This window comes from Dipodomys merriami, unplaced genomic scaffold, assembly GCF_024711535.1.
Source record: "Dipodomys merriami isolate MVZ:Mamm:240054 unplaced genomic scaffold, mDipMer1.0.p SCAF_46, whole genome shotgun sequence".
NCBI classification, from domain to species: Eukaryota; Metazoa; Chordata; class Mammalia; order Rodentia; family Heteromyidae; genus Dipodomys; species Dipodomys merriami.
In genome coordinates, this window is record NW_027206024.1 from 4,035,062 (window position 1) to 4,057,230 (window position 22,169).

The following is a 22,169-nucleotide window of genomic DNA, read 5'->3' on the forward strand; positions in this document are numbered from 1 at the left end:
TTAGGGTGAGGGTTAGTGTTAGGGTGGGGGTTAGGTTTAGGTTTAGGGTGAGGTTTAGGGTTAGAGTTAGGGTGAGGTTTAGTGTTAGGGTGACGGTCAGGTTTAGGTTTAGTGTGAGGGTGAGGTCTAGGGTGACATTGAGGGTTGGGGTTAAGGTTAGGGATAGGGTGAGGATTAGGGTTAGGGTTAGGGTTAGGGTGAGGTTTAGGCTGCGGGGTAGGTAAGGGTGAGGGTTATTGTTAGGGTGAGTGTTAGGGTGAGGGTTAGGCTCAGGTTTAGTTTTAGATTTAGGTTTATTTAAAGGGTAAGGGTCAGGGTTACGGTAAGAGTTAGGATTAATTTTAGGGTTAGGGTGAGGGTGAGGGTGAGGGTGAGGGTGAGGGTTAGGGTGAAGTATAGGGTTAGGATGAGGGTTAGGGTTAGGATTAGGTTTATTGTGAGGTCTAGGGTGAGGGTCAGGGTTAGGGTTAGGGTTAGGGTTAGGGTTAGGGTGAGGGTTAGGGTGAGGGTGAGGATTAGGTTGAGGGGTAGGGTTAGGGTTAGCCTGAATTTAGGTTTAGTGCGAGGGTTAGGGTTAGCGTTAGTGTTAGGGTGAGGTTAAGGGTTAAGGTGAGGGTTAGGGTGAGGGTGAGGGTTAGGGTTAGCTTGAGTGCTGGGGTGAGGGTTAGGGTGAGGGTTAGGTTTAGTGTGAGGGTAAGGGTTAGGATTAGGATGTGTGTTAGATTGAGGGTTAGGGTTAATGTTAGGGTTAGGGTTAGGTTGAGGGTTAGGTTAGGTTGAGGGTGAGGGTTTGGGTAAGGATTAGCGTTAGGGTTAGGATAAGGCTGAGGGTGTGGGTGAGGTTGAGGGTGAGGCTTAGTGTTAGGGTGATATTTAGAGTTCGAGTTATGGTTAGGGTGAGGGCTTGGGTGATTTTGAGGGTTAGGGAGAGGATTAGGGTGAGGTGATGGTTTTGGTTTGGGTGAGGGTTATGATTATGGTGATGGTTAGGTTCAAAGTGAGGGTTAGTGTGAGGGTGAGGGTTAAGGTTAGGGTTAGGGTGAGGGTTAGGGTTAATGTTACTGTTAGGGTGAGGGTTAGGGTTAGGATTAGTGTTAGGGTTAGGTTTAGTCTGAGGGTGAGTGGAGGGTGAGGGTTAGTGTTAGGATAAGGGTGAAGGTTAGGGTGAGGTTTAGGGTTAGGGTTGGTGTGAAGGTGAGGGCTCGGGAGAGGGTCTTGGTTAGGTTTAGGGTTATGGTGAGGCATAGGGTGAGGCTTAGTGTTAGGATTACCCTTAGGGTGAGGGTTTGGGTGAGGGTTAGGGTTAGGGTTAGTATTAGGCTGAGGGTAAGGTTCAGGTTGAAGGTTAAGGTTAGGCTGAGGTTTAGGGTTAGGGTGATGGCTAGGGTTAGGTTTGGTATGAGGGTGAGGGTTAGGGTTAGGGTGAGGGTTAGGGTGAGGTTTAGGTTTAGGGTTAGGGTTAGTGTTAGGATTAGAGTGAGGGTTAGGTTTAGGGTTAGGGTCAGGTTTAGAGTGAGGATAAGGGTTAGGGTGAGGTTTAGGGTGAGGGTGAGTTTTCGGGTTGGGTTACGGTTAAATTTAGGTTGAGGGTTAGGGTTGGGTTAGGGTTAAAGTTAGGGTGAGGGTGAGTGTGAGGGTGAGGGTTTGTGTTAAGGTGAGGGTTAGTGGTACGGTTAGGGTTAGGGTCAGGGTGAGTGTTAGGGTTAGGGTTAGGGTTAGGATGACGGTTATTGTGAGGGGTAGGGTTATGGTTAGAGTGAGGGTTAGGGTTAGTATGAGGGTTAGGGTTAGGTTTAGGCTTAGGCTTAGGGTGTGGTAAAGGGTTAGGTTGAGGTTTAGTGTGAGGGTGAGGGTTAGGTTTAGGGTTAGAGTGAGGGTTATGGTGAGGGTTAGGATTAGGGTGAGGGTTAGAGTGAAGGTTAGGTTTAGGGTTAGGGTTAGGGTGAGGGATGGGTTCAGGGTACGGGTTAGGGTGAGGGTTAGGGTTAGGATGACGTCTAGGGTGAGGGTGAGTGTTAGGTTTAGGGATAAGGTGAGGATTAGGGATAGGGTGAGGGTTAGGGTGAGGTTTAGGCTGAGGGTTAGGGTGAGAGTGAGGGTGATCATCATGGTTAATGTTAGGGTGAGGGTTAGGCTCAAGGTGAGGGTTAGGTTTAGGTTTAGGTTTAGGATAAGTGTCAGGGTTAGTGTGAGGGATGAGATACATGTTAGGCTTAGGGTTACTGTGAGGTTTAGGGTTAGGATTAGATTTAGGGTGAGGGCTAGTGTGAGGGTGAGTGTTCGATTTAGGGTTAGGGTTATGGTGAGGGTTAGGGTTAGGGTTAGGGTGAGGGTTAGGTTTGCTGTGAGGATTAGGGTTAGGGTTATGGTTAGGGTTAAGCTGAGTGTAAGGTTTAGGGTGATGGTTAGGGTGAGAGTGTGGTTTAGCGTTAGCTTGAGTGTTACTGTGAGTGTTAGGGTGAGTGTTAGGTTTAGGGTTAGGGTGAGGGTTAGCGTGAGGCTTCGTGTTTGGATTAAGGTGAGTGTTAGGTTGAGGGTTAGGGTTAGCATTAGCATTAGGGTTAGGATTAGGCTGAGGGTGAGGATTAGTTTGCGGGTGAGGTTTAGGGTTAAGGTTAGGGTTAGATTTCGAGTTACCGTTAGGGTGAGGGCTTGGGTGAGCTTGAGGTTTTGGGTGAGGGTGAGGGTGAGGGTGAGTGTTAGGGTTAGGGTAAGGGTTAGTGTTAAGGTTAGGGAGAGGATTAGGGTAAGGGTGAGGGTAATTTTGTCGGTGAGGGTTAGGATTAGGGTTAGTGTTATGGTGACAGTGAGGGTTAGTGTGAGGGTGAGGATTAGGGTTAGGGTTAGGGTGAGGGTTAGGGTTAGTGTTAGGGTGAGGGTGAGGGTGAGGGTGAGGGTTAGGAGTAGTGTTAGTGTTAGGTTTAGTCTGAGAGTGAGGGTTAGTGTTAGGATTAGGGTGAGGGTTATGTGAGGGTTTGGGTTATGGTTAGGGTGAGGGTGAAGGTTAGGCTGATTTATAGGCTTAGGGTTAGCGTGAGGGTTAGGTTTAGTGCGAGGGTTACGGTTAGGTTTAGAGTGAGGTTTATGTTTATTGTGAGGGTTAGGGTTAGGGTTAGGGTGAGGTTTAGTGTTGAGGTTAAGGGTTAGGGTGAGTGTTAGGGTGAGGTTGAGGGTTAGGGTTGGGATATGGTGAGGCGTAAGGTGAGTCTTAGTGTTAGGATTACGGTTAGTGTAAGGGTTAGGGTTAGGGTTAGTTTTAGGCTGAGGGTTAGGTTCATGGGGAGGTTTATGGTTAGGGTGAGAGTTAGCGTTAATGTGAGGGTTAGAGTTAGGGTTAGTGTTAGGGTGAGAGCTAGGGTGAGGGTGAGTGTTAAGGTTAGGGTTAGTGTTAGTATGTGGGTTAGGCTGAGGTGTAGCGTTAGGGTTAGCATGAGGTTTAGGTTTGGTGTGTTTTTTAGTGTTAGGGTGAGGGTTAGGGTGAGGGTGATTGTTAGGTTGAGTGTTAGGGTTAGGGTGAGGGTGAGGGTTTAGGGTGAGGATTAGGGTGAAGATTAGGGTTATGGCTAGGGTGAGGGTGAGTGTTAGGGTAAGGGTGAGGGTTAGGTTTAGTATGAGGGTTAGGGTTAGTGTTAGGGTGAGTGTGAGGCTTAGGTTTTGGGTTAGGGTTAAGGTGAGGAGTAGGGAGAGGGTTAGTTTTAGGTATATGTTTAGGTTGAGGGTTAGGGTGAGGGTGAGTCTGAGGGTTAGTGCTAGGGTGAGGTTTAGGGTTAGGTTTAGGTTTAAGGTGAGTCTAAGAGTTACGGTAAGAGTTAGGGTGGGGGTGATGGTGAGGGTGAGGGTTAGGGTGAGGGTTAGGGTTAGGGTCAGGGTTAGGATAAGGGTTAGGGTTAGGGTCAGGGTTAGTGTTAGGCTGAGGTTTAGGGTGAGGGTTAGGGTTACGGTTAGGGTTAAGCTTAGGGTTATGGTGAGGGTTATGGTGAGGGTTAGGATTAATGTTTGTGTTATGGTTAGGGTGAGGGTTAGGGGGAGTTTAAGGATGAGCGTTAGGGTTAGGTTGAAGGTTAAGGTTAGGGTGAGGGTTAGGGTTAGGAATAGGTTTAAGGTGAGGGCTAGGATCGGGGTGAGCGTTAGGTTTAGGCTTAGGTTTAGGGTGAGGGTTAGGGTTAGGGTTAGGGTTAGAGTTAGGTTTAGGGTTAGGGTGAGGTTAGGTTAGGGTTAGGATTAGGGTGAGACTGAGGGTGGGGGTTAGGTTTATGATAAGGGTTAGGGTTAAGTTAGGCTGAGGGTGAGGTTGAGGTTGGGGTGAGGGTTAGGGTTACGGTTAGAATTAGCGTTAGGGTGAGGGTTAGGTTTAGTGTGAAGGTTAGGATTAGGATAAGAATTAGTGTTAGCGTGATGGTAACAGTTAGGTAGAGGGTTAGAATGAGGTTGAAGTTAAGGGTTAGGGTTAGGGTGAGGATTAGGTTTAGTGTGAGGGTTAGAGTTTGGGTTAGGTTTATGTTTAGGGTTAGGTTTAGGGTGACGGTGAGGGTGAGGGTTTGTGTTAGGATTAGGTTTAGGGTGAGGTTTAGGGTGAGGCTTAGGGTGAGGGTGAGGGTTCGCCTTAGGGTGAGGGAGAGGGTGAGCGTGAGGGTTCAGGTGAGGGTCAGGTTTAGTGTGTGGTTTAGGTTAAGGTTAAGGTGAGTGATAGGATGATGGTGAGGTTTTCATTTGGTTTAGGTTTAGAGTTAGAGTGAGGGTTAAGGTTGGGTTTGGGTTAGAGTTAGGATGAGGTTGAAGGTTAGGGTTAGGATTAGGGTTAGGTATAGGGTTAGACTGAGGGTGACGGTTTGGGTTAGGGTGAGGTTTAGGCTTAGGGTTAGGGTGAGGGTGAGGTTTAGGCTTAGGGTTAGGGTTAGGATGAAGGTTAGGGTTAGGGGTAGGTTGAGGGCTAGGGTGAGGGTTAGGATTAGTGTGACTGTTAGGTTTAGAGTTAGGGTTAGGGTTTTGTTTAGGGTTAGGGTGAGGGTGAGGGTTAGGTTGAGGATTAGCGTGAGGTTAAGAATTAGGGTTAGGGTTCGGGTAAAATTTATGATGAGGGTTGGTTTAAGGTTTAGGTTTAGGGTGAGGGTTATTTTGAGGGTTAGGTTTAGGGTTAGGGTGAGGGTTCGGGTGAGGGTAAGAGTAAGGATTAGGGTGAGCGTTAGGATGAGGGTGAGTGTCAGGGTGAGTGTCAGGGTTAGTGTGAGGGTTAGGGTTAGGATGAGGATTAGGTTTAGGGTTAGGCTAAGGGTGAGGGCTAGTGTGAGGGTGAGGGTTACGATTATGGTTAGGGAAAGGGAGAGGATTAGTTTTAGGGTTAGTGTGAGGGTTAGGGTTAGGATGAGGATTAGTTTTAGGGTTATGGTTAGGGTGAGGGTGAGGGTGAGGGTTAGGTTTAGGATTAGGTTTTAGGGTGAGCTTGTGTGTGAGGGTGGGGGTGAGGGTTAGGTTTAGCTTTAGGGTTAGGGTTAAGTTTAGGGTTAGGGTTAGCGTAAGGGCTAGGTTAGGGGTGAGGTTTAGGGTGAAGGTGAGGGAGAAAGTGAGGTTTTGGGTTAGGGAAGGGTTAGTGTTATGTTTAGGGTGAGAATTAGGGTTACGGTGAAGGTTAGGGTGACTGTTTGGGTTCGGGTTAGGGTTAGGGTAAGGCATAGGATCAGAGTTAGGGTTAGGGTGAGGGTTAGGTTTATGATTAGGTTGATTAGGTTTAGGTTTAGGGTTAGGCTCAGGGTGAGGGTGAGGGTTAGTGTAGGGCTAGGGTGAGGGTTAGGGTGAGGGTTAGGGTTAGTGTTAGGGTTAGGGTGATGGTCAGGGTTAGGGACAGGTTGAGGATTATGGTTAAGTTGAGGGTTAGGGTTGAGTTTAGGGTTAGGGTTAGGGTTAGGGTGAGTGTTAGGGTGAGGTTTACGGTTAGGGTAAGGGTTAGGGTGAGGGTTAGGGTGAGGGTAAGTTTTAGGGTGAGGGTTAGGGTGAAGGTAAGGGTAAGGGTTAGTGTTAGGGTGAGGCGTTGGGTGAGGGTTAGATTTAGGGTTAAGTTTAGGGTGAAGGTTAGAGTGAGGTTTAGGGTGTGGGTGATGGTTAGGGTTAGGGTGAGGGTTAAGGTGAGGGTTAGGGTAGGGCTTCTAGTGAGGGTAAAGTTTAAGGTGTGGGTGATTGTTAGGGTTAGGGTGAGGTTTAGGGTGAGGGTTGGAATTAGCTTTAGGGTGAGGGTGAGGGCTGGGCTGAGTTGTAGCATTAGAGTTAAGTTCAGGGTGAGGTTTACTGTGAGGTTTAGGGTTAGGGTTTAGGTTAGGGTGACGGTAAGGGTTCAGGTGAGTTTTAGGTTGAGGGTGAGGGTTAGGTTTAGGGTTAAGGTGAGTTAGAGGGTCAGGGTGAGCGTTACGGTTAGGGTGAGGTTTAGGTTTAGGGTTAGCATTAGGGTGAGGACTAGATTTATGTTGAGGGTTAGGGTTGGTTTTAGGTATAAGGAGAGGATTAGGGTTAGGGTTAGAGTTATGGTGAGGTTTAGGCTGATGGGTATGGATATGTTCAGTGTGAGTGTTAGTGTTAGGGTGAGGGTCAGGATTAGGGTTAGGGTGAGAGTTAGGCTTAAGGTGAGTGTTAGGGTTAGGGTGAGGGAGAGGGGTGGTTTAGGGTTAGGATTAGGGTTTGGTTTATGGTTAGGGTGAGCTTGAGGGTGAGGGTGAGGGTAAGGGTTGGATTTAGGTTTAGGGTTAAGGTTAGGGTTAGGGTTAGGGTGAGAGCTAGGATGAGGGTTAGGGTTAGGGTGTGGGTGAGTAGAGGGTGAGGGTTTGGGTTAGGGAAGGGTTAGTGTTATGATTAGGGTTAGGATTAGGGTGACGGTGATGGTTAGGTTGAGGGTTTGGGTTAGGGTAAGGGTTAGGATTAGGATTAGGCTTAGAGTTAGGTTTAGGGTGATGTTTAAGTTGAGGGTGAGGGTTAGGTTAGGGCGAGAGTGCAGGTGAAGGTGATGGTTAGGTTGTAGGTTAGGGTTACTGTTCGGGTTAGGGTTAGAGTGAGGATTAGGGTTAGGGTTGGGGTTAGGGTGAGGTTAAGGGTTAGGTTGAGGGTTAGTGTGAGGGTGAGGGTTAGGGTTAGTGGGAGATTTATGGTGAGGTTTAGGGTTAGTGTGAGGGTTAGAGTTAGGGTGTGGAATAGGGTCAGGGTAAGGGTTAGGGTTAGGGTTATGGTGAGGGTGAGGGTTAAGGTTAGGTTTAGGGTAAGGTTGAGACGTAGGGTGAGGGTTAGTTTTAGGGTTATGGTTGTAGTGAGTGATAGGACGAGGGTTTGGGTTAGAGTTAGGGTGAGGTTTAGGGTCAGGGTGAGAGTTAAGGTTAGGGTGAGGGTTAGGGTTAGTTTGAGGTTTAGGGTCAGGGTGAGGGTTAGGGTGAGGGCTAGATTGGGGTTGAGGTTTAGGGTTAGGGTTAGGGATAGTGAGAGGATTAGGGTTAGGATTAGGCTTAGGGTCAGATTTAGGCTGAGGTGTTGGGTTAGGTTCAGTGTGAGGGTTAGGGTTAGGGTTAAGGTGATGTTTAGGGCCAGGGTGAGGGTTAGTGTGAGGCTGAGCAATTGGGTGATTGTGAGGGTTAGGGTGCGGTTGAGGGTTAGGTTTAGGGTGAGGGATAGGGTGATGGTGAGGGTTAGGGTGAGGGTGAGTGTTTGGGTTAGGATTAGGGTGAGGGTGAGGGTTAAGATTAAGGTTAGGGTGACAGTGAGTGTTAAGTTTAGCGTTAGGGTGAGGGATAGGGTTTGGGTGATGGTTAGGGTTAGTGTTAGGGTTAGGGTGAGGGTTTGGTTTCGGGTTAGCTTTAGGTTGAGTGTTCAGCTTAGGGTGAGGGTGAGGGTGAGGTTGGGGTTTAGGGTTAGGGTGAGTGTTCAGTTTAGGGTGATGTTTAGGGTGAGGGTGAGTGTGAGGGTTTGGTTGAGTGTTCGGGATAGGGTGTGGTTGAGTGTTAGGGATAGGGTGAGGATTAGTGTGAAGGTGAGATTTGGGGTTGGGTTAGGGTTAGAGTTAGGGTGAGAGTTAGGGTTGGGTTAGGGTTAGATTTAGGGTGAGGGTGAGGGTTAGGGTTAGGATTAGGGTTTGTGTTAGGGTTAGAATAAGGGTGAGGGTGAGGGTGAAGTTTTGGGTGAGGTTGAGGGTTAGGGTTAGCGTTAGGGTTAGTGTTAGAATGGTGGTTAGGGTTAGGGATAGGTTGAGGGATGGGGTAATGTTTAGGTTTAGTGTGAGGGTTAGGTTTAGGGTTAAGGAAACAATTAGGTTTAGGGTTAGGGTGAAGGTAAGGCTTAGGGTGAAGCTTAGGGTTAGGGTTAGGGTAACGGTGAGGGTTTTGGTGAGGGTCAGGTTTAGGGTGAGGGTTAGTGTGAGGGTTACCGTGAGGGTTACGTTTAGAGTGAAGTTTAGTGTGAGGGTAAGGCTTAGGGTGAGGGTTAGGGTGAGGGTCAGGGTCAGGGTGAGTGTTAGGGAAGGGGTTAGGATTAGGTTTTGGTTTATTGTTAGACAGAGGGTGATAGTTAGGTTTAGGTTTAGGTTTAGTGTTAGGATCTTTGTTAGGGTGAGGGGTAGGGTGAGGGCTAGTGTGAGGTTTAGGGTTAATGTGAGGGTTAGAGTGAGGGAAAATGTTAGGGTGAGGGTTAGGGTGAGTGTGAGTGTTAGTGTTAGAGTTAGGGTGAGGCGTAGGCTGAGTGTTAGTGTTAGGATTATGGTTAGGGTGAGGGTTATGGTGAGGGTTATGATTAGGTTAAGCTTAGGATGAGGGTTAGGGTCAGAGTGAGTGTTAGGGTTAGGCTGAGGGTTAGTGTGAGGGTGAGGTTTAGGTTTAGGGTTAGGGTTAGGCTGAGGGCTAGGGTGAGGGTGAGGTTTAGGGTTAGATTTAGCGATATGGAGAAGATTAGGGTTAGGGTTAGGGTGAGGGTTAGAGGGGTAGGTTTATGGTTAGGTTGAGGGTTAGGTTTAGTGTGAGGGTTAGGGTTAGGGTTAGTGTTAGGGTGAGGGTTAGGCTTAGGTAGGTTGAAGTTGAGGGTGAGGGTAAGGGTGTGGGTGAGGTTTAGGGTTAGGGTTAGGTTTAGGGTGAGGGTGAGACTGAGGGTTAGTGTTAGGATTAGGATTAGGTTCAGGGTTGGTCTGAGGGTGAGGGGGAGGGGGAGGGAGAAGTTTAGGGTCAGGATTAGGGTTAAGCTTAGGGTTATGGTGAGGCTTATGGAGAGGGTTAAGTTTAATGTTAGGGTTAGGGTGAGGTTAGGGGGAGTTTGAGGATGAGGGTTAGGGTTTGATTGAAGTTTAGGTTTAGGGTGAGGGTTAGGTTTAAGAATACTGTTAGGGTGAGGGCTAGGGTGAGGGTGCTGGCTAGGTTTAGGTTTAGGTTTAGGGTGAGGGTTAGGGTTAGGGTTAAGGTGAGGGTTACGGTTTTGGATAGGGTTAGTGTTAGTGTGAGGGCTAGGGTGAGGGTCAGGTTTAGTTTTAGCGTTAGAATTAGGGTGAGAGTTAGGGTTAGGGTTAGGGTTAGGTTTAGGCTGAGGGTGAGGGTGAGGTTGAGGGTTAGGGATAGGGTGAGGGTTAGTTTTAGGGTTCGGGTGAGGTTTAGGGTTAGGGTTAGGTTTAGGGTGTGTCTAAGGGTTAGGGTAAGGGTTAGGGTGAGGGTGACGGTGAGGGTTAGGTTTAGGGTCAGGGTTAGTGTTAGGGTTAGGTTTAGGGTGAGACTGAGTGTGGGGGTTATGTTTAGGATTAGCGTTAGTGTTAGGGTTATGCTGAAGGTGAATGTGAGGTTTGGGTTTGGGTTAAGGTTAGAGTTAGGGTGAGGGTGAGGGTTTGGGTTAATGTGAGATTTAGGCTTAGGGTTAGGGTTAGGGTGAGTGTTAGGGTTAGGGTGAGGGTGAGAGTTAGGGTTATGATAGGATTAATGTTAGGTTTAGGGTTAGGCTTAGGGTGAGTGTGAGGGTGAGGTTTATGATTAGGTGAGGGTTAGGGTTAACATTAGGGTGAGGGTTAGGATTAAGGTGATCTTTAGGGCCAGGGTGTGGGTTAGTGTGAGGCTAAGTAATTGGATGATTGTGAGGGTTAGGGTGTGGTTGAGGGTTAGGTTTAGGGTGAGGTTTAGGGTGATGGTGAGGGTTAGTGTGAGGGTGAGGTTTGGGTTAGGATTAGGGTGAGGGTTAGTGTTAGGATTAAGGTTAGGGTGACGGTGAGAGTTAGGTTTAGGGTTAGGGTGAGGGTTAGAGTTTGGCTGATGGTTAGGGTTAGTGTTAGGGTTAGGGTGAGGGTTAGGGTGAGGGTTAGCGTTAGGGTGAGTGTTCGGCTTAGGGTGAGGGTGAGGTTGGGGTTTAGGGTGAGGGTTAGTGTTAGGGTTATGGTAAGTGTTCGGTTTAGGGTGATGTTTAGGGTTAGGGTGAGTGTGAGGGTTCGAGTGAGGGTTCGGGATAGGGTGTGGTTGAGGGTTAGGGATAGGGTGAGGATTAGTTTGAAGGTGAGGGTTGGGATTGGGTTAGGTTTAGAGTTATGGTGAGGTGTAGTGTTGGGTTAGGGTAACAGTTAGGGTGAGGGTGAGGGTTACGGTTAGGATTAGGGTTGGGGTTAGGTTTAGATTGAGGGTGAGTGTGAAGATGAGTGTGAGGGTTTGGGTTAGGGTGAGGGTTAGCTTTAGGGTTAGGGTGAGGGTTAGGCTTATGATTAGGGTTAGGGTTAGGGTTTTTATAGGGTTAGGCTGAGGTTGAGGATGAGGGTTAAGTTGAGGTTTAGGGTAAAGTTTAGGGTTAGATTGAGGGTTAGGGTTAGGTTTAGGGTGAGTGTTCGGCTTGGGGTGAGGGTGAGGCGGAGGTTGGAGTTTAGGGTTAGGGTGAGGGTTAGAGTTAGGGTTAGTGTGAGGGTTCGGTTTAGGGTGAGGTTTAATATGAGGGTGAGTGTGAGGGTTCTTTTAAGGGTGATGTTGGGGTGTTGTTGAGGGTTAGGCTTAGGGTGACTCTGAGGTTTGGGTTTGGGTTAGTGTTAGGGTTAGGGTGAGGGTAAGGGTTGGGTTAGGGTGAGAGTTAGGGTGAGGGTGAGGGTTAAGGTTAGGAGTAGGGTAGGGGTTAGGGTTAGGATAAGGGTGAGGGTGAGGGTTTGGGTTAGGGTGAGGGTTAGGGTAAGGGTTAGGGTGAGGGTGATTGTTAGGTTTAGCTTTAGGGTTAGGTTTAGTGTGAGGGTTAGGTTTAGGTTTAGGGAAAAGGTTAGGTTTAGGTTTAGGGTGAGGGTAAGTGTTTGGGTGAAGGTTAGGGTTAGGGTGAGTGTTTGGGTTAGGGTTAGGGTGAGGGTTATGGTGAGGGTTAGATTGAGGGTTAGGGTTAGTGTGAGGCTTAGCGTGAGGGTTAGTGTTAGGGTTAGGGTTAGGGTGAGGTTTAGCGTGAGGGTAAGTGTTAGGGTGAGGTTTAGGGTGAGGGTGAGCGTCAGGTTGAGTGTTAGGGAAGGGGTGAGAATTAAGTTTAGGTTTAGGGTTAGACTGAGGGTGATAGTTAGGTTAAGGTTTAGGTTTAAAGTTTGTATCATTGATAGGGTGAGGGGTAGGGTGAGGGTTAGGGTGAGGGTTAGGGCTAGTGTGAGGGTTAGGTTGAGGGTAAAGGTTAGGTGAGGGTTAGGGTGAGGGTGAGGGTTAGGGTTACACTTAGGGTGAGGCGTAGGCTGAGTGTTAGGGTTAGGTTTATGGTTAGGGTGAGGGTTATGGTGATGGTTACAATTAGGTTTAAACTTTGCATGAGGGTTAATGTCAGAGTGAGTGTTAGGGTTGCCGTGAGGGTTAGGGTGAGGGTGAGGTTTAGGTTTAGGATTAGGGTTAGAGTGAGTGCTAGGATGAGGGTGAGGGTTTGGGTTAGATTTAGGGATATGGAGAAGAATAGGGTTAAGGTTAGGGTGAGAGTTAGACTGAGGGGTAGGTTTAGGGTCAGGTTGAGGGTTAGGTTTAGTGTGAGGATTAGGGTTAGGGTTAGTGTTAGTGTGAGGTTTAGGCTTAGGGTTAAGGTTAGGATAAAGGTTATTGTTAGAGTTAGGTTGAATGTGAGGTTGAGGGTGAGGGTGTGGGTGAGGTTTATTGTAAGGTTTAGGTTTAGGGTGAGGATGAGTTAGAAGTTAGTGTTAGGATTAGGATTAGGGTTAGGGTTAGTCTGAGGCTGAGGGGGAGGGGGAAGAGGAGGGGGAGAGTTAGGATTAGGGATAGGGTTAAGCTTAGTGTTATGGTGAGGGATATGGAGAGGGTTAGGGTTTAAGTTAGGGTTAGGGGGAGGTTAGGGGGAGTTTGAGGGTTAGGTTTAAGCTGAAGGTTAGAGTTAGGGTTAGGGTTAGGGTTAGGAATACTGTTAGGGTGAGAGCTAGGGTGAGGGTGAGGGTTAGGTTTAGGCTTAGGTTTAGGGTGAGGGTTAGGGTTAGGTTTAAGTTGAGGGTTAGGCTTATGGTTAGGGTTAAGGTTAGGGTGAGGGCTAGGGTAAGGGTCAGGTTTAGTTTTAGCGTTAGAGTTAGGGTGATGGTTAGGGTTAGGATTAGAGTTAGGGTGAGGGTGAGGGTGAGGGATAGTGAGTTTAGGGTTAGGGTTAGGTTTACACTGAGGGTGAGGGTGAGGTTGAGGGTTAGGTTTAGGCTGACCGTTAGGGTTAGGGTTAGAGTGAGGTTTATGGTTAGGGTTAGGTTTAGGGTGAGTCTAAGTGTTAGGGTAAGGGTTAGAGTGAGGGTGACCGTGAGGGTTAGGGTGAGGGTGAGGGTTAGTGTTAGGGTTATTTTTACGGTGTGGGTTAGGGTTAGGGTTAGGATTAAGCTTTGGGTTATGGTGAGGGCTAGGGTGAGGGATAGGGTTAATGTTAGGGTTAGGCTTAGGGTGAGGGAAAGGGGGAGTTGAAGGGTGAGGGTTAGGGTTAGGTTGAAAGTTAAGGTTAGGGTGAGGGTTAGGGTTAGGAATAGTGTTAGGGTGAGAGCTATGTTGAGAGTGAGGGTTAGGTATACCCTTAGGTTTAGCGTAAGGTTTAGGGTTAGGTTTAGGGTTAGTGTTAGGGTGAGGCTTAGGGTTAGGGTTAGGATTAGGGCGAGGGTTAGGGTGAGGTTTAGGGTTAGGGTTAGGGTTAGGGTGAGGTTGAGTGTGAGGTTTTGGTTTAGGGTTAGGATGAGGGTGAGGGTGAGGGTGAAGGTTAGGTTGAGTGTGCTGTTTAGGGTTAGGGTGAAGGTTAGGTTTAGTCTGAGGGTTAGGGTTAGGGTTATTGTTAGGGTTAGGGTTAGGGTTAGGGTGAGGGTAAGTGTGAGGGTAATGGTTAGGTTTAGGGTGAGACTGAGGGTGGGGTTAGGTTTAGGATTAGCGTAAGGGTTAGGGTTATGCTGAGGGTGAGGTTGAGGGTGGAGTGAGGGTTACGGTTAGGGTTAGGATTACGGTTAGGGTGAGGGTTAGGTTTATTGTGATGATTAGGGTGAGAGTGATGGTTAGGGTTAGGGTGAGGGTTAGGTTGACGGTGAGGGATAGGTTCAGGGTAAGGGTTAGTGTGAGGGTTAGGTTCAGGCTGAGGGTTAGGGTTAGGGTGAGAGTTTGGTTTAGGGTGAGTGTTAGGTTTAGGTTTAGCGTTAGGATGAGGGTGAAGGTGAGTTTTAGGATTAGGGTTACGTTTAGGGTTAGGCTGAGCTTGAGGGTGACGGTTAGGGTGAGGGTTAGGTTTAGGGATAGTGTTAATGTTAGGGTTAGGGTTAGGGTTAGGTTGAGGGCTAGGTTGAGGGTGAGGGTTAGGGTGAGGGTGAGGGAGAGAGTGAGTGTTTGGGTTAGGGAAGGGTTAGTGTTATGTTTAGGGTGAGGAGTAAGGTTACGGTGACTGTTAGGGTGAGGGTTTGGGTTAGGGTGATGTTTAGGGTGGTCGTGAGGATTACGTTAGCATTAGGGTGAGGTACATGCTTGGGTGAGTTTAGGGTGAGAGTTCGGGTGTAGGTCAGGGTTAGGGTGTGGGTTAGGTTTACGGTTAGGGTTAGGGATAGGGAGAGGTTTAGGGTTAGGGTTAGGGTGAGGGATAGTTTGAGGTGTAGGGTTAGGTTCAGTGTGAGGGTTAGGGTTAGGGTTAGGGTTAGGGTTAGGTCAAGGTTTAGGTTGAGGGTTAGTATTAGGATGAGGGTTAGGATTAGGGTGAGGGTTATGGTGAAGTTTAGAGTTAGCCTGAGGGTTAGGTTGAGGATTAGGGTTAGGGTGAGGGATGGGGTCAGGGTAAGCATTAGGGTGAATGTTAGGGTGAGGGTGGGCTTTAGTGTTTGGGTTAGGTTTAGGGTGAAGGTGAGAGTGAGGGTTAGGGATAGGATTTGTATTAGGGTTAAGGTTAGGCTGAGGGTGATGTTGAGGGTTAGTGTTAGGTTAGGGTGAGGGTTAGGATGAGGTTTAGGTTTAGGGTTAAGGTCAGGGTCATGGTTAAGGTTAGGGTGAGGGTTACAGTTAAGGTGAGGGTTAGGGTTAGGGTGAGGGTGAGGGTGAAGGTTAGGGTTAGGAATAGGGTTACAGTGAACTTGAGTGTGAGCGTGAGGGTAAGGGTTAGGTTTAGGGTTAGGGTAAGGTTAGGGTTAAGGTTAGGGTGAGGGCTAGGTTGAGTGTGAGGTTTAGGGTGAGGGTGAGGGAGAGTGTGAGGGTTTGGGTTAAGGAAGTTTTAGTGTTATGTTTAGGGTGAGGATTAGGGTGACAGTGACGCTTAGGGTGAGGGTTTGGGTTAGGGTGAGGGTTAGGGTTAGGGTTAGGCTCAGAGTTAGGGTTAGTGTGATGTTTAGCGTGAGGGTGAGGGTTAGGTTAGGGTGAAAGTTCGCGTGAAGTTGAGGGTTAGGTTGTGGGTGAGGGTTAGGATTAGGGTGAGTGTTAGAGTGATAGGGAGGGTTAGCAAGAGGGTGATGGTTAGGGTTAGGGTTAGGGTGAGGCTTAGGGTTAGTTTGAGGGTTGGGTTTGGGTTAGGGTAAGGGTGAATCTAAGGGTTTGTGTGAGGATGAGGTTGAGGGTTAGGGTTAGGGTGAGTGTTAGGTTGAGGATTAGGATTAGGACTAGCGTTATTTTTAGGGTTAGGGTGAGAGTGACTTTGAGGGGGAGGGGGAGGGTTAGGGTAAGGGTTATGTATAAGGTCAGGGTGAGTGTGAGAGTTAGGTTTAGGATTAGGATTAGGGTTAGGGTTAGGCTGAGGGTGAGGCTGAAGGTTAGTGTTAGGGTTAGGGTGAGCGTTAGGGTGAGGGTCTGGGGTCGGGTAAGGTTGAAGTTTAGGGTTAAGGTGAGGGTTAGGCTTAAGGTGACTATGAGGGTGATTGTTAGGCTTAGGATTAGGGTTAGGATTAGGTTTAGGGTGAGCTTGAGTGTGAGGGTTAGGTTTAGGGTTAGGTTTAAGGTGAGGGTTAGGGTTAGGGTGAGGGTGAGGGTGAGTGTGAGGGTTAGGGTTAGGATTATGGTTAGGGCGAGCTTGAGTTTTAGGGTGAGTGTGAGGGTTAGGTTTAGGGTTAGGGTTAGGGTGAGGGTTAGGGTGAGGGTTAGAGTTTAGGTTTAGGATTAGGGTGAGGGTTAGGGTGAGGTTTACAGTTAGGGTTAGGGTTAGGGTGAGTGTAAGTGTTAGGGTGAGGGTTAGGGTGAGGGTTTGGGTAAGGGTTACTGTTAGGGTTAGGCGTTGTGTGAGGTTTAGGTTTAGGTTTGGGGTTCGGGTGAAGGTTAGGGTAAGGTTTAGGGTGGGGTTTCTGGTGAAGGTGAAGGTTAGGGTGTGGGTGATGTTTATGGTCAGGGGGAGGGTTAGGGTGAGGGTTAGGGTGAGGGTGAGGGTTAGGCTGAGTTGTAGGGTTAGTGTTAAGGTGAGGGTGAGGTTTAGTGTGAGGTTTAGTGTTAGAGTTAGGGTTAGGGTTAGCATGAGGGTAAGAGATAGTGTGAGGGTTAGGGTTAGCTTTAGCGTTAGGATGAGGGTTAGGATGATGTTTAGGGTTATGGTTAGGGTTAGGGTTAGGTTGAGGTTGAGGGTTAGGGTTAGGGTTTGGATGAGGTTTAGAGTTAAGATTAGGGTTAGGTTGAGTGTTATTGCTAGGGTTAGAGGGAGGGTTTGGCTTACAGTGATGGTGATGGTGAGGGTGAGGGTTAGAGTTAGGATGAGGGTTAGGTTTAGGGTTAGGGTGAGGGTTCGGATTAGGGTGATGTTTAGGATGAGGGTGAGGGTGAGGGTTAGGTTGAGGGTTAGGGTGTGGATGAGGGTTGGGGTTAGGGTGAGTGTTACAGTGACGGTGAGGGTTGGAATTGGGTTGCGGTTAGAGTTAGGGTGAGTGTTAAGGTTGGTTTAGGGTTAGAGTTAGGGTGAGCGTGAGGGTTAGGGTTAGGGTGAGGGTGAGGGTTAGGTTTAGCATTAGGATTAGGGTTAGGATGAGAGTTAGTGTGAGGGATAGGGTCAGGGTGAGAGTTAGGGTAAGGGTGAGGGTTCGGTTTAGCATTAGGGTTAGGGTTAGGGTTAGGATGAGTGTTAGGGTGAGGGATAGGGTGAGTGTTAGGGTTAGTATTAGGGTTAGGGTGGGCAAAGTTAGGGTAAGGGTGAGGGTTCGGTTTAGCATTAGGGTTAGGGTTAGGATGAGGGTGAGGTTGAGGGTTAGAGTTAGAGTTAGGGTGAGGCGTAGGCTGAGTGTTAGGGTTAGGGTTACGGTTAAGGTAAGGGTTATGGTGAGGGTTAACATTAGGGTTAAGCTTAGGATGAGGGTTAGGGTCAGAGTGAGTGTTAGGGTTAGGTAGAGGGTTAGGGTTAGTGTGAGGTCTAGGTTTAGGGTTAGGGTTAGGGTTAGAGTTAGCGATATGGAGAAGATTAGGGTTAGGGTTAGGGTGAGGGTTAGACTGAGGAGTAGTTTTAGGGTTTGGTTAAGTGTTAAGTTTACTGTGAGGGTTAGGTTTAGGGTTAGTGTTACGGTGAGGGTTAGGCTGAGGGTTACGGTTAGGATTAAGGTCATTGTTAGGGTTAGGTAAAGGTGAGGGTGAGGGTGAGTGTATGGTTGAGGTTTTGGGTTAGGGTTAGGTTTAGGGTGAGGGTGAGTGTGAGGGTTAGGATTAGGATTAGGATTAGGGTAAGGGATAGTCTGAGGGTGAGGGGGAGGGGGAGGGAGAGGGGGAGGGTTAGAGTTAGGGTTAGGGTTAGGTTTAGAGTGAGGGTTAAAGTTAGTGTGAGGGTTAGTTTTAGGATTAGGGTTAGGGTTAAGATGAGTGTGAGGGTGAGGGTTAGGGTTAAGGTTAGTGTCAGGGTTAGGGTTAGGGTGAGGATTATGGTTAGGGTTAGTGATACGGTGGGGGTGAAGTGATGATGAGGGTGAGGGTTAGGGTGAGGGTGAGGGTAAGGTTTAGGTTTAGGATTAGTGTTAGGGTTAGGGTTAGGCTGAAGGTGAGGGTGAGTGTTATGTTGAGGTTTAGATTGAGCGTTAGGGTTCGTGTGAGGTTTAGGGTGAGGGTGAGGGGTAAGGTTAGCCTGTGGTTTAGTTTTAGTGTGAGGGTTACGGTTAGGGTTAGGGTTAGGGTGAGTGTAAACGTTCGAATGAGGGTTAGGGTTAGGCTGAGGGTTAGGTTTAGCATTAGGGTTAGCGTAAGGGTTAGGGTGATGTCAAGGTTTAGGGCTAGGGTTAGGGTTAGTGTCAGGGTGAGGATTATGGTTGGCGTTAGGGTGAGTGTTAGGGTTGGGAGAGTGTTAGGTTTAGCTTTCAGATGAGGGTGAGGTTGAGGGTGAGGGTGAGGGAGAGGTTTAGCGTTAGGGTGAGGGTTAGGGTTAGGGTGAGAGTTAGGCTGAGGGTTAGATTTAGGTTTAGGTTTAGGCGTAGGGTTATGGTGAGGGTTAGGGTGAGGGTTAGGGGGAGTTTGAGGCTGAAGGTTAGGGTTAAGTTGAAGTTTAGGGTGAGGGAGAGGGTTAGGTTTAGGCTTAGGCTTAGGGTTTGGGTTAGGGTTAGGGTTAGGATGAGGGTTACGGTTAGGGGTACGGTTAGGGTTAGGGTGAGGGCTGGGGTGAGGTTTAGGTTTAGTGTTACTGTTAGGGTTAATGTGAGGGTAAGGTTTAGGGTTAGAGTTATACTTAGGGTGAGGTTGAGGGTGAGGGATAGGGTTAGGATTAGGTTTAGGGTTAGGATTAGGCTGAGGGTGAGGGTGAGATTGAGTGTTATGGTTAGGGTGAGGGTTAGGGTTAGGGTTAGGGTTAGGGTTAGGGTTAGTGTTAGGGTGAGGTTTAGGGTTAGGTTTAGGAGTAGGGTTAGGGTTAGCGTAAGGATTAGGGTATGGGTTAGGATTGGGTTTAGGGTGGGGTGATGTTTAGGGTGAGGGTTAGGGTTAGGTTTAGGGTTACTGTGAGGGTGAGGGTGATGGTTAAGGTTAGGGTTAGGGTCCTGTTGAGGGCTAGGGTGAGGGTGAGGTTTACAGTGAAGGTGAGGATGAGGGTGAGGGTTTCGGAAAGGGAAGGTTTAGGGTTAGGGTGAGGATTAGGGTGAGGTTGAGTGTTAGGGTGAGGTTTAGGGTTAGGGTTAGAGCTAGGGTTAGGGTGAGGGTGAGGGTTAGGTTTAGGGTGAGGGTGAGGGTTAGGGTTAGGTTTAGGGGGATGGTTAGCGTTAGGTTTAGGGTGGGGGTTAGGGTTAGGGCGCGGGTTAAAGTTAGGGTTAGGGTGAGGTTTAGGGTTAGGGTTAGGGTGACTGTGAGGGTTAGGGTGAGGGTGAGGGTTTGGGTTAGCATTAGGGTGAGGGTAAGGGTTAGGATTAGTGTTAGGGTGAGGTTGAGGGTTAGGTTTAGGTTTAATATGAGGTTAGAGTTAGGGTGAGGTTTAGGGTTAAGTTTAGTGTTACAGTGAGGGTTAAGGTTAAGGTTAGGGTGAGTGTTCGCCTTAGGTGAGGGTGAGGGTGAGGGTTCAGGTGAAGGTGAGGGTTAGAGTTAGGGTGAGGGTGAGCATTAGGGTTAGGATTATGGTTAGGTTTAGTGTTAGACTGAGGGTTAGGTTGAGGGTGAGGGTTTGGGTTAGGGTGAGCGTTATTGTGAGGGTTGGGGTGAGGGTGAGGTTAGGGTTAGGATTAGGGTTAGGATGAGGTTTAGGGTTAGGAGTAGGTTGAGGGGTAGGGTGAGGGTTAGGGTTAGTGTGAGGGTTAGGTTTATGGTTAAGTGTAGGGTTAGGTTTAGGGATAGAGTGAGGGTAAGGGTTAAGGTGAGGGTGAGGATGATGTTCAGGGTTTGGCTTAGGGTAAGGATTATTGTGAGGGTTAATGTTGGGGTTAGGATGAGGGTTAAGTTGAGGGTAAGGGTTAGGTTGTGGGTTAGGGTAAGGGTGAGTGTCAGGTTGAGTGTTAGGGTTAGGGTTAGGGTTAGGGTTAATGTGAGGGTTAGGTTTAGGGTGAGGCTTAGGGTGAGGGCTAAGTTGAGGGTGAGGGTTAGGGTTATGGTTAGGGATAGGGAGAGGAACAGTGTTAGGTTTAGGGTTAGGGTGAAGGTTAGGCTAAGGGGTAGGTTTAGGGTTAGGTTGAGGGTTAGCCTTAGTGTGAAGGTTAAGGTTAGGGTTAGTGTTAGGGTGAGTGTTAGACTTAGGTTTAAGGTTAGGATTAAGTTTTTTGTTAGGGTTAGCGTGAAGTTGAGGGTGAGGGTGAGGGTGTGGGTTAGGTTTAGTGTTAGTGTTAGGTTTAGGGTGAGTGTGAGTGTGCCGGTTAGTGTTAGGATTAGGATTAGGGTTAGGGTTAGTCTGAGGGTGAGGTTGAGGGTGAGTGAGATTTTTAGGATTAGGGTTAGGATTAATGTTAGGATGAAGGTTATGGTTAGGTTTAGGGTTAGGGTTAGGGTGAGGGTGAGGGTTAGGGTTAGGATTAGGATTAATGTTAGGTTTAGGGTTAGGCTTAGGGTGAGGGTGAGGCTCAGGGTGAGGTTTAGGGTTAGGTGAGGGTTAGGGTTAAGGTGATGTTTAGGGTGAGGGTGAGGTTTAGTGTGAGGCTGAGTGTTCGGGTGAGGATGAGGGTTAGGGTGTAGGTGAACATTAAGTTTAGGGGGAGGGGGAGGGTGACGGTGAGTGTTATGGTTAGAGTTAGGGTGAGGGTTAGGGTTAGGGTGAGGTTTAGGGTTAAGGTTAGTTTTAGGGTGAGGGTTAGGGATAGGTTTAGGGTGACGGGGAGGGTTAGGGTGAGTGTGAGGTTTTGGATTAGGTTTAGGGTGAGGTTAAGGATTAGGATTAGGGTTAGGTTGAGGTTGAGGGTTAGGTTTAGGTTTAGGGTGAGGGTTAGGGTTAGGGTGTGGTTTAGGGTTAAGTTTAGTGTTAAGGGTTAGGGTTAGGGTGAGTGTTTGCCTTAGAGTGAGGGTGAGGGTGTGGGTGAGGGTTTGGGTTCGGGTTCGGGTGAGGGTTAGGGTGTTTTTGAGGGTTAGGGTAAGGGTAATGGTTAGTGTGACGGTGAGGTTTGGGGTTGGGTTATGGTTAGAGTTAGGGTGAGGGTTAAGTTTGGGTTACATTTAGAGTTAGGGTGAGGATGAGCTTTAGGTTTAGGGTTAGGGTTAGGTTTAGTGTTAGACTGAGGGTGAGGGTTTGGGTTAGGGTGAGGGTTAGGGTTAGGGTTAGGGTGATGGTTAGACTGACGGTGAGGGTTAGGGTGAGTGTTTCGGTTAGGGTGAGTGTGAGGGGTAGGGTGAGGTGTAGGTGATGTTTAGGGCTAGTGTTAGGGTTAGGTTTAGGGTTAGGTTTAGGGTTAGGTTTAGGGTTAGGTTTAGGGTTACAGTGAGGTTAAGGGTTAGGTTGAGGTTGAGGGTGAGGTTGAGGTTTAGGGTTAGGTTGCGGGTGAGGGTTATGGTTAGGGTTGGGTTTAGGCTTAGGGTGAGGGTTAGTGTTTCTGTGAGGGTTAGGGTTAGGATTAGGGTGCGGGTTAGGGTGAGTGTAAGGGTTAGGGTGAGGGATAGGGTGAGGGTGAGGGTCAAGCTGAGTGTTAGGGTTAGGGTAAGGGTGAGAGTTAGGGTGAGATTTAGTTTTAGGATTTTGGCTTAGGCTGAGGGCTAGGTTGAGGGTGAGGTTTAGGGTTATGGTTAGGGATAGGGAGAGAATTAGGTTTAAGGTTAGGTTTAGATTGAGGTTTAGGCTGAGGTGTAGTTTTAGGGTTAGGTTGAAGGTTAGGTTTAGTGTGAAGGTTAATGTTAGGGTAGTGTTAGTGTGAGGGTTAGGCTTATGGTTAAGTTTAGGATTAAGATTATTGTTAGGGTTATGGTGAATGTGAGGGTGAGGGTGAGGGTGTGGGTGAAGTTTACTGTTAGGGTTAGGTTTATGGTGAGGGTGTGAGTGAGGGTTTGGGTTAGGATTAGGAATAGGGTTAGGGTTAGTCTGAGGGTGAGGGTGAGGGTGAGGGTGATGGTAAGGATTAGGGTTAGGATGAGGGTTATGGTTATGGTTAGGGTTAGGGTTAGGGTGAGGGTGAGGCTTTGGGTTAGGATTAGGGTGAGGGTTAGGGTTAGGATTAAGGTTAGGGTGAGGTTGATGGTTAGGGTTAGGTTTAGGGTGAGGGTTAGGGTTAGGGTTAGGGTGAGGTTTAGGGTTAAGGTAAGTTTAGGGTGAGCATTAGGGTTAGGGTTAGGGTAGGGTGAGGGTTAGGGTTGGGTTATTGTTAAAGTAAAGGTGAGGGTGAGGGTTAAGTTTAGGATTAGGGTTAGGGTTAGGGTTAGACTGAGGGTGAGGGTGAGGATGAGTGTGAGGGTTTGGGTTAGGGCGAGGGTTAGGTTTAGGGTTAGGGTGAGGTTTAGGCTTACGGTTAGGGTTAGGATGAGGGTTAGGGTGATGGGTAGGGTGAGGAGTAGGGTGAGGGTTAGGGTTAGTGTGTGGGTTAGGTTTAGGGTTAGGGTTAGGTTTTCTGTTAGGGTGAGGGTAATGATTATGGTGAGGGTTAGGTTGAGGGTAAGGGTTAGGGTTAGGATTATGGTGAGGGTTAGGCTTAGGGTTAGGATGAGGGTTATGGTTATGGTTAGGGATAGGGTGAAGGTGAGGGTAATGTTGAGGATGAGGTTTAGGGTGAGGTTGAGGGTGAGGGTTAGGTTTAGGATTAGTGTTAGGGTTTGGGTTAGGCTGAGTGTGAGAGTAAGGATTATGTTGAGAGTTACGGTTAGGGTTAGATTGAGGGTTAGGGTTAGTGTGAGGTTTAGCGTGAGGGTGAGAATTACGGTTAGCCTGAGGTTTAGGTTTAGTGTGAGGGTTAGGTTTAGGGTTAGGGTGAG